Source organism: Sturnira hondurensis, unplaced genomic scaffold (genome assembly GCF_014824575.4).
Source record: "Sturnira hondurensis isolate 20B ecotype Veracruz unplaced genomic scaffold, ASM1482457v3 Scaffold0021795, whole genome shotgun sequence".
In the NCBI taxonomy this organism is placed as follows: Eukaryota; Metazoa; Chordata; class Mammalia; order Chiroptera; family Phyllostomidae; genus Sturnira; species Sturnira hondurensis.
Genome location: NW_028094426.1, coordinates 4,890,569 through 4,900,289, shown reverse-complemented (window position 1 = coordinate 4,900,289; position 9,721 = coordinate 4,890,569). Strand labels below are relative to the sequence as shown.

At 42.2% G+C, this 9,721-nt stretch overlaps 1 non-coding gene across 1 annotated transcript; it reads left to right on the top strand.

The window, feature by feature from the left end:
• The first annotated feature begins 375 nt into the window (after nucleotides 1–375).
• On the top strand, nucleotides 376–482 carry LOC118978509 (U6 spliceosomal RNA). Its single transcript, XR_005064724.1, has one exon. It is a non-coding gene; the product is annotated as a U6 spliceosomal RNA (small nuclear RNA).
• Nucleotides 483–9,721: the final 9,239 nt, after the last annotated feature.

Genomic DNA, 9,721 nt, shown 5'->3' with positions numbered 1-9,721 from the left:
CATTGCTTAGCAATTTGCTCAATGTTACATTGATGATCAGTCAAGTCTCTTAAATCATTATATTAAACATCTGGTATTGTCAGTTTATACCTTAAACAGTCTTCCTAAACTCTGCCGTGCCATGCCTCTGGTAAGGTAGAGTGGCTAAGTAAAGGCAAATTTGATACCATGAATAGAAATGTAACTTGAGCACCTTTCCCCGTAAAATGTTGCAGAAACATTTTTTTCCATATACCAAGGAGGCACAGCCATATATTTAGTGTTTTGTTATTGAATCAAGGGAATTTTCAGAAAAAAAGGCAACTTGCATCGTTCTCTGCTCTAAAAATCATATGTCTTCTTCCTTCAGCATCACTACTTAAACACAGAGTAACAGTGCTCGCTTCGGCAGCACATATACTAAAATTGGAACGATACAGAGAAGATGAGCATGGCCCCTGCGCAAGGATGACATGCAAATTCGTGAAGCGTTCCATATTTAAACAAAACAAAACAAAAAACCCCACAGAGTAACAATGGCAGCACAGTAGTTCTACCTGAAGGAGGCACAGGGAGTAGCCAGGGCGGGATTCAGTGTAAGGGGCAAAGGAATCGGATTCTGCTTCTGATATGGCCTCTCCTGATGAGAGATGGAGCGGCAGTTAGTATTTGCAGAGGGGCTATGATCACTGCCTTGGCTGTTTACGTAAGTTCATGTCAATATAAAAAAACGTGAATGTGGAAGGTGTAGCTTGGGCCCTCAAACACAGGAGAAAACAATCCGTGAGTTTAAGGATCCATGCACTTGTTAGGGAAGGGCAGCCGATGTGGAGAATTAGGAAGGGCATGCTTTATTCCTTGAATGTACAGGATGTTTTTGTTGGGTCCTTCTGGGTTTTTTCCTGCTGTCCTCTTGTCAACAGCACTAATTTCCACTCTAGTGTCTAGGTTGTTAGAGGGAAGAACAGCACAGCCCTACAGCACCAGGTGTTGGAGAAGCAGTGGGAGAGGAATGTGCTTCCCACTGAGGCCAGAATATACTTCTCTTCATCACAGTACTAGAGCGACATATGGTGGAAACTTTATCTCCAATGTTAGACCCCGTGGAAGCTCATGGGATATATCTTCTTCAGTGTATTAGTAAGAAACCTCTATGTAGCAACGACTGAACTCAACTGAGTTAAGAGGGAAAGGAAGGGGTTCTGAGAAAATTGTAATGGTGACAGCATTGACCAAATGTGGTCAGAACTCTGTGGTAAGAGGAAATCCTTCCCAGCATCCCAGAGGTGTAGCGGTGGCCCTGACCACCCAGCAGCTTCCAGATCCAGAGCATAAAAACTCCAGTGCATGCAGGGGCTAAGGAGAAAACATAGATGATGAATTTTGGAAGAGTAATGGGGGTTGGTGGGAACATACAAACTGGAGCTTGTATGTTCTTTCTAGCCAGTTACTACCATATGAGAATATGGACTCAATTACAAGTGAGATTCCAAGGTTTAAAGAGAAATCAGTAATCCAGATCTGTATGTAAAATAACCTGGTTTTAAAGGTGGGATCAATAATAAAGGTACTTTTAGTAATATGCACTGAACATGTGCAACAGGACTTGTCTCTGGGCTGAATTTGTCTGTCAGTGGCCAGTTGGTGGTTTCTGCTGACTCTTCCTTCCCAGAGCCACATGGAAGCCCTTAACCTTATTCTGTGCCTGAACAGGGACACGCGGCCTGTGGATCAGGGCCATGTTGGATTATATTAAATATGCTCCTGGTGGCTTGGTATTGGTTGGTTGATTGGTTTTACCATTAAACAGCTGCTTTATTGCTCTGATTGTCATTTCCCAGGTAAGTAGCCAGAAAAACAGATGTCATATCTACCAAAATGAAGGCACTCATTCTGAGTATTGTATTTTGATACACGCAGTGCCATTTCTAAAGAGAGCAACTAGATCAGTTCCTTAGAGTAAAGGAGTTTGGAGAATAAAATAGTGTTACTTCTCTTACTGCCAGTATTTTTAGATACGCTATAGTAAGTATTTCTTCCAAGTCCATGTTTTCCTTCTCTAAATTGAAAAATGTGATAAAGTAATGGATCATGCAAAAATTGTACAAATCAATCCACACTGTGACTGGGCATTTTAGCCATGTAGCTTAGATGAGGTTGACCCTTCATCTGTTCCAGAAGCGAAGCCAGTTAGAGCCAACTCCCCCTCCTGCCTCCAAGGTTCTGGAAAGGTACTAGACTTGTCAACATACATTGAGGTGCAAGTAACTGGGAGCCTAATTCAAATAAGCTTAAAATTAGGAAATTAGTTCATTTGCATAGCTGAACATCCAGGGAAGAAGTGCAGGCTGAAGTCATGGCATTGAACAGGGCCTCCGGGTCTAATTCAGTGTCATGCTCCATTCTCCACATGTCACTGACCTCTGGCTGGCTGCTTTGAGTCAGAAGGCGATGCTGACAGAAGCAGAGAATATTTCCTTGTTCATGATGAGAGGGAGAGAGAGGGAGAGACAGAAAGAAGGAGGCAGAGCAGGAGAAAGAGAAAGAATCTTCCTTTTACTTGCTAACAGGCCATCTCAGGGCAGTAGCAGATACCCAGAAAAGGCTATGAGTTTGTGAACTCATTGGCTTAGGTTTGGACTCATAAACAAATTACTGGTGCAGGGAGGGGTGTATTATTAGAAGTCCTGTTTTCTTTTCTACATCATAGCACACATTTGAAGGAGAATATTTAATAGTAGTCTAAAGCAAGGATGGGGTTAGAAGTCTTGGGGCTAGAAATGATGAGGCCTGGGAACTGTACTGTGATGGCCGAGGAGGTCAGGGACTCTGCACTCAGAGTACCCACTTTTGTAGCACATTAGCGGGTACCTCCATCTGGGACTGACTTTGATTTCTCTGGGACCTGGAGATGGGGCCCATTTTGCCCTGAGGATTGCAGGCTGCCTTTAAGAGGGGCTCGAGATAAATTTGGGCTCTCTTAGGAAAGCAGAAAGAGCTGGAGGACACACTGTCCACTCCAGGTGTACCACCAGGCCTGTGCCCTTCACTGTGTGGCATTTCTCTGGCTTAGGGAGGGCTAATGACGAAAATGGCCCAGCCAGAATGGAAGTCAGAACTTCAGCTTGAGGATTGCAGGAAGAGAGCCTTTTCTTTCTTCGGGACGGAAGTGGAGTAGCAAATCCGCTTAGTTCTAGGAAACTTCTTTTTCATCTCCCCTTCAATTGTAGGCCTACTGGGCTGTACCTCACCATTTCCACCATTGTCTTTGTCCAAGCTCCCAGCATCTCTTGCCTGGATACTGTGATAGCTTTTAGACCAATTTCCTGGCTTTCCCCACAATTTTGAAGGCCAGAAGTTTGAAATCAGGTGTCAGTAGGTCATGTTCCCTCCTAAAGCTCTAGGGGAGAATCCATTCTTTGCCTCTTCCAGCCTTGTGTGGTCCCAGCTGTTTCTTGGCTTGTGGCAGTGTAACTCCAGTCTCTGCCCCCAGCCTTGGTGTAGCCTCTTCTCTGTCTCTGTGTGTGTGTGTCAAATCTGGCTCTGCCTTTCTTTATAAGACACCTGTCATTAAATTTAGGGCCTACCCTATATCTGGCATAATCTCATCTTCAGATCCTTAATGACATTGGCAAAGACCTCTTTTCCCGGTAGTCATTTTCACAGGTTTCAGGGGTTAGGAGTGTAGACCTATCTTTTCTAGGACCACTGCCCAGCCCAATTCACCTTCTGCTTGGAACCCCTCTTCTGCCCTTACACCCTCACCGACTATTCTGCACATCCTGCAGGGGTCCTTTAAGTCTTGTCAGGCAGCCCTGCTCAAACCTCCCACAGCTTCCGTCACTCTCGTACTCGCATCCGCATCCACACTACACCCACCAAGTCCCTGCCGTCCTGTCTTGGCTTCTCACCTCTCCCCACTTTGCACTGCCCCCCACCCTGCTCAGAGGACCCTAGGTGTACCAGCCCCTTCTGTTCCTCCAGTGCCTCGCAAACCCTCTGGGTGGGTCCTGCTTCTTGAGACCATTCTCCTGCAAGTCTTGTCACGGCCTCTCCCTCCCTTTAATTGGGCCCCAGATGACTTTCCTGATCACCTTGGCTAGAGTGACATTCCTGTCACTCACTTTTGCCCTATTTTATTTTTATTCACAGTGTTCACCAAACTAATACCATATTTTATATTATGCCTGTTTTTCCCCTGTGTTTTTTATATATCTCTCTTCCCAGAACGTAGTTTTTCTTTTTATCTCATCAGTTCAGAACTCAGAACAACGACTGGCATGTTAGAGATACTTCATAAGTATTTATTGAGTGGATGAGCGTGGGTACCCCAGGCAGCCATTAGGAGAGTAAAACTGCCTGAAGGAGGAAGGGAGAGGCAAGGCACTGTCAGAGAAACCAAGGCCTGACCCCTGTTGACGTTATGCTTTCAGTGAGAAGCCTATACTATCTCTCTTTCAATCACATGAAAAATACGTTTCTTTGGCATTTAGCCCATTTGAGCGGGAGTTCTACCAATTGGTTAGGACTTCAATGAGTCTTAACCAATGTACTCTACCTTGAGTTTGTATACTTGTGTGAGCTTTGAGCAAGTACCAGGCTTCTTCATATTTCTGTCTCACATATAGTACGTTAGATGGAAGTCTCAGTGTAATTCCTTCATCTTCTGAATTGGATATTGACAGCTGAATCTCATCCTAGCAAGTGTATATTTTAGAATATAAATGATCTGCCCGTGATGTGGCTTGGAATACAAAGAATTCTGTGCCAAATCCTTGCCTGTTTTCAGTTGTTGACTTACATTTGGTCTTTCGTGACTTGCCTGCTCCTCCTCCTGGCCTTTGGTATCTATAAAATGCTTAGTTAACATGCTGCTGTTTGAGACAAGGAACACAGTCGGTTGTCTAGGAAGAGGTGGTAATAACGTGGAGTAGCATCTTTGAGAGAGAGGCTTGCATCCATTCTCCTGGAAGTCACCTCCCCCTCCCCTTTTTCTGTGGCTAGCGCTCTTTCTCCCTTCAAGTAAGATCCTCTCCGGGGCTCATTTCCTCAGGAGAATGAATCGGCAGGATAGAAAGCAGAGCAAAAGGCCCTATCTGGCTTCCTTGTCTGAGGATAGCGGAAGTGGCTTTGGGTATCAGACATGGATAGAATATTGAAAAGAAACACCATGAGGGAGACAGGCTTCATTGACTCTCAAGCAGAAGACATTCTCTTAGGCTGCTGGGGAGAGAAGAGAAGAGGAAGAATGAAGTGAGCAGGATGGAGGTGTACAATACCCCAAAGACACAGCCTTTTTAAAAAAATTACTTTATTGTTGTTCAGTGACAGTTGTCTGCATTTTTCCCCCACCACTCCCCCCCCCAGCCAAATCCCCCTCCCTCCCTTGCTCCCCCTTGGTTTTGTCCATGTGTCCTTTATAGCAGTTCCTGAAAACCCCTTCCCCCACTGTTTCCTCCCTGCTCCCCTCTGGCTATTGTTAGATTGTTCTTAATTTCAATGTCTCTGGTTGTATTTTGTTTGCTTTTTTCTTTTGTTGATTATGTTCCACTTAAAGGTGAGATCATATGGTATTTGTCCCTCATCGCCTGGCTTATTTCACTCAGCATAATGCTCTCCAGATCCATCCATGCTGTCGTGAAGGATAGAAGCTCCTTCTTTCTTTCTGCTGCGTAGAATTCCATTTTGTAAGTGTATCATAGTTTTCTGATTCACTCATTTACTGATAGGCACTTAGGTTGCTTCCAGCACTTGGCTGTTGTAAATTGTGCTGCTATGAACATTGGGGTGCATAGGTTCTTTTGAATTAGTGTTTCAGGATTGTTAGGGTCTAATCCCAGCAGTGGGATTACCAGGTCAAAAGGCAGTTCCATTTTTAGTTTTCTGAGGAAATTCCATACTGTTTTCCACAGTGGCTGTACCAGTCTGCATTCCCACCAACAGTGCACTAGGGTGCCCTTTTCTCTGCATCCTCTCCCACACTTTTCGTTGATTTGTTTATGATGGGCATTCTGACTGGTGTGAAATGGTATTTCATTGTGGTTTTAATGTGCATCTCTCTGATGGCTAGTGATGCTGAGCATCTTTTCATATGTCTCTATACGTCTCTACACTCCTCCTTGGAGAAGTGTCCAAAGACAGAGCTTTATAGTCTGTTTTCTTGGTTAGGGTTCTGGAGAGGAGAGTAAGGTTAGATGTTGTCATAGTCAGGGCACTGAGATCCCTAGGCTCCAGCACGATGATTCTGTGCCTTCTTCAGTGGCATGGAAGTAGCCCGAGCTCTGCTGGACCTGAAGGGCTGTGTGCACTGGTACAAGTTAATTCTTAGCATCAGTGGGCACACACCTATAAGGCAGTGTATCCCGTCGGCCCACTGAGATGCTGATGTCTCTGAAGATGCACATGAGCACAAGCCACCCGAGGGTCACAACCCTCTTTTAAGGCTTAACACTTGTATCAGGCCCCTGGAATTTAGATATAACCCCAAGTTGACTTTTGAGAATTGGGAGTCCAAACTTGAAGTCAAGCGATTATGGAATAATAAAGAAAGTTGCATTTTGCACACCTGTGTTTGTGGCCTGCATTTCATACCTTGTAAAGAATATTTGTTTTCTTTTTCTTATGACTGACTTCCCGTGGAGTTACAGGAGGACATAACTTCTAGGTGGATAAAGGATCTTTATAGTTCTAATGGCAGCCCACAATATGTTCATTGTTGAATAAGCAGGCCTCAGCCCACCTGGTAATTAAGTAAATCTACAAATCTGGGCCAAGACCAGGTTTCCTAAACTGAGCTGTTGGAGGGCCTATTTTGTTATTATGAAAGCAATGAAAGCAGCTTGAGTAAAAAAAACCCCAAAAACCAAAAAACAAAATAAACTACTCTGTCAGTATTAGGCCCACTAATATTTGCTGTTTCTGTATCCAGTGGAGAAGTATGCAGATAGAGGTCATAGTAAAATTTCTGGTTAGGAAAAAATCCTGCCCAGTTCAGTGCAAACTGATTTGGAGAGGTGAGCATGTGTTTTACTTAAAGACTGACTTTCAGGCCTCTTGTTGCTAACACAAAGAGTGGGGAATTAGAATTCTAAGATTTTCTCCCTTTTCTGTGTATTATACCTTCATGTTACGTACTTGGAACTGGTAGAGATCTTCAACACACACCATCGTTTTATAGCCCAGAGTTTCATTAATACGTTTGATTGATATAAAATAATATAAGACTATTTTTAGTCAGTGATTATCACTGGAAGTTGGCAACTCCTTCATTCCCTAAACACCAGTTACTGATCTGGCTGGTTCCATGGCTCCCTGACACACTTCTCCAGTCCCCCCACACCGACCGGACGTCCAACAGTCAGTCCCATCCTGACACTCTACTCAGAGTTAGCGTCAGATCCCTTGGCCCTGCTGGTTACAAGTTCTGGGCCACCAATACCTATGATGACATGGCTATGAACTAGGGATTTGATAATTTGTTGGAACAACCCATAGAACACAATAATACATACATATTTTTAGTGTGTTCTGGTTTGTCTGGTTCTGGTAAACGATGCACCTCAGGAGCCACCAGATGGCAGGGATGCATGGGGCAAGGTGTCAGGGTGAGGGTGAGGCGGGCTGTCACTCCATGCTGTCTCCAGGGGAGACCCCGCCCAGCACAGCAATGTGTTCAGCCACTGGAAGCTCTCCAAACCCTGTCATATAAGGGCATTTCAGTCGAGGTTTCACTATAATTCATTATATTGATGGCCATTTGTTATTTTTATTATTTTTAAAATTTTATTTAATTGTTGTTCAAGTACAGTTTTCTGTCTTTTACTTTCATCCCAGCCCACCCCCCCAGTGCTCCCCACCTCCCTCCCATTTCCACCCCCCCTTAGTTTTTGTCTGTGTATCCTTTATACTAGTTCCTGTAGACCCTTCCCCCTTTCCCCTGAAATTCCCTCCCCTCTTCCCTCTGGTCATTGTCAGCCTATTCTCTATTTCAGTGTCTTTGGCTGAACTCAATTTCCATTCTTTTCTCCTTCCCAGAGATAGAAGTGGGGGAGCAGAGGTAGGTGGGCTGAAAGGTCCAAAATCTTCAATGATGCAAAGCGAAAGGTAGTCATTTTGGGGATGCATGAGAGGCAACCTGGACTGATGTGTCTCTTGCACATTGCTGTTTTTCTCCCTCTTTTTCTCCCTCCTTCCCCCTCTCTCTAAAAGTAAATAAATAAAATATTTAAAAATGTTTTGTATATTTGTTCTCCCTAATAAGGTCAAGCATTGTGAATCATTTGGTTTCTCTCCTGTGGATTACCAACAATTCATTTTCTCTGCTCACTGTTTTAGACTGGGTTTTTTGTCTTCTTGTTTCAGCTTTCTTGTGTGTTCTAAACAGCATTTTCATGTGGATTTTGACATTGCCAGTGTCTTCACTTCATCTGTCAAAATCTTTTTTTGTTGTCTAAAATCAACTCCTTTAAACTTAAATTCAGGTTTTCTATATTTTTAGTGGCATTTTTGACATTTGGTAATTTCCCAGAGATCATCCTTCTTGTTTAAGTTTTCTTACTTCATTATCATATAATTGTTAACATTATTGTTTTTTAAAATCTATTTTTTCTGAGTTTTTTCCTATTTCATTCTGCATTTGCTTATTTTCTTTTGATCTAGTTTTATCAGAACTTGACTGATCTTATTAATCTTTTCAAAAAACCAGCTTTTGATTTTATTAAACCTCACTGTTTCTTTTCCTAATGATTCATTTCATTGAAAATTTGACCTTTATTTTCTTTCCACATGACATTTTGTTTAGTTACTGCTCTTTTTATGGTTTTGTTTTTATTTGAATGCTATGTTCACTTATTTTCTTGCTTTCTTGGTTTCAAATAAGTGTTTTAAATTTATAAGTCTCCTTTTAATTGCTTATTTAGCTGCATACCAATTTTTGATGTTTTATTACTATTTAGTTTTAAATTTTTGGATAATTTTACTTATTATTGCCTCTTAAATATAATGATTGTTCCATAATATGATATTTTGTTTTTGGACTTACAAGACTTAGAAATCTATCTTTGGAGTGGATTTTACATTTTATTATATTATGATTAGAGCACACAACCTCTCTGATGTCAATTCTCTGATGTGGAATTTATTAAGACATTCTTTCTTCTCAAGTACACAGTTAGTTTAGTAAATACTGATGTGCATATTAAAAGAATATGTGTTATTTGGTGGGGTATCAAGTTTTATATATCAGCCAATTTAGGTCTCCCGTTCAGTTACTTGTCTTGGCACCTGGTCTGTCATTTTCTCCAAGTCACCAAGTGCAAGGACTGAGGTCTGCTAGGGTTTCTGATCGGTGTATGTATTTTGTGAGCACATTGTTCAATTGACATACGTCCATGGTGATTGTTTCCTCTGGGTCTGTTTTCTTCTCTCAACAGTAGATTGTTTGCTGTCCATTTTGCAGTTAAGCATATATCATCTTAACTATTATATTTTGCATATGTAGCATGTCCATTTGGTTTTTCTTTGTCTTCTTGTTGCAGCTCCTGGTTTGCATTATCCCTACTTATCTCCCTAAGACTATTTATTAATATTACTTAAAATTATTCTTTAGTGTTATGCATTCATTTTGCTTTTTCTGGCACAGGTTTTCACTTTGTTACCTTCCTTTCATATTATTATTAATTTAGTCGTATTCTTCCAAGATGGAGCTTGTATTTCTTAGAGATATTAGCCTCTTCCGATGATG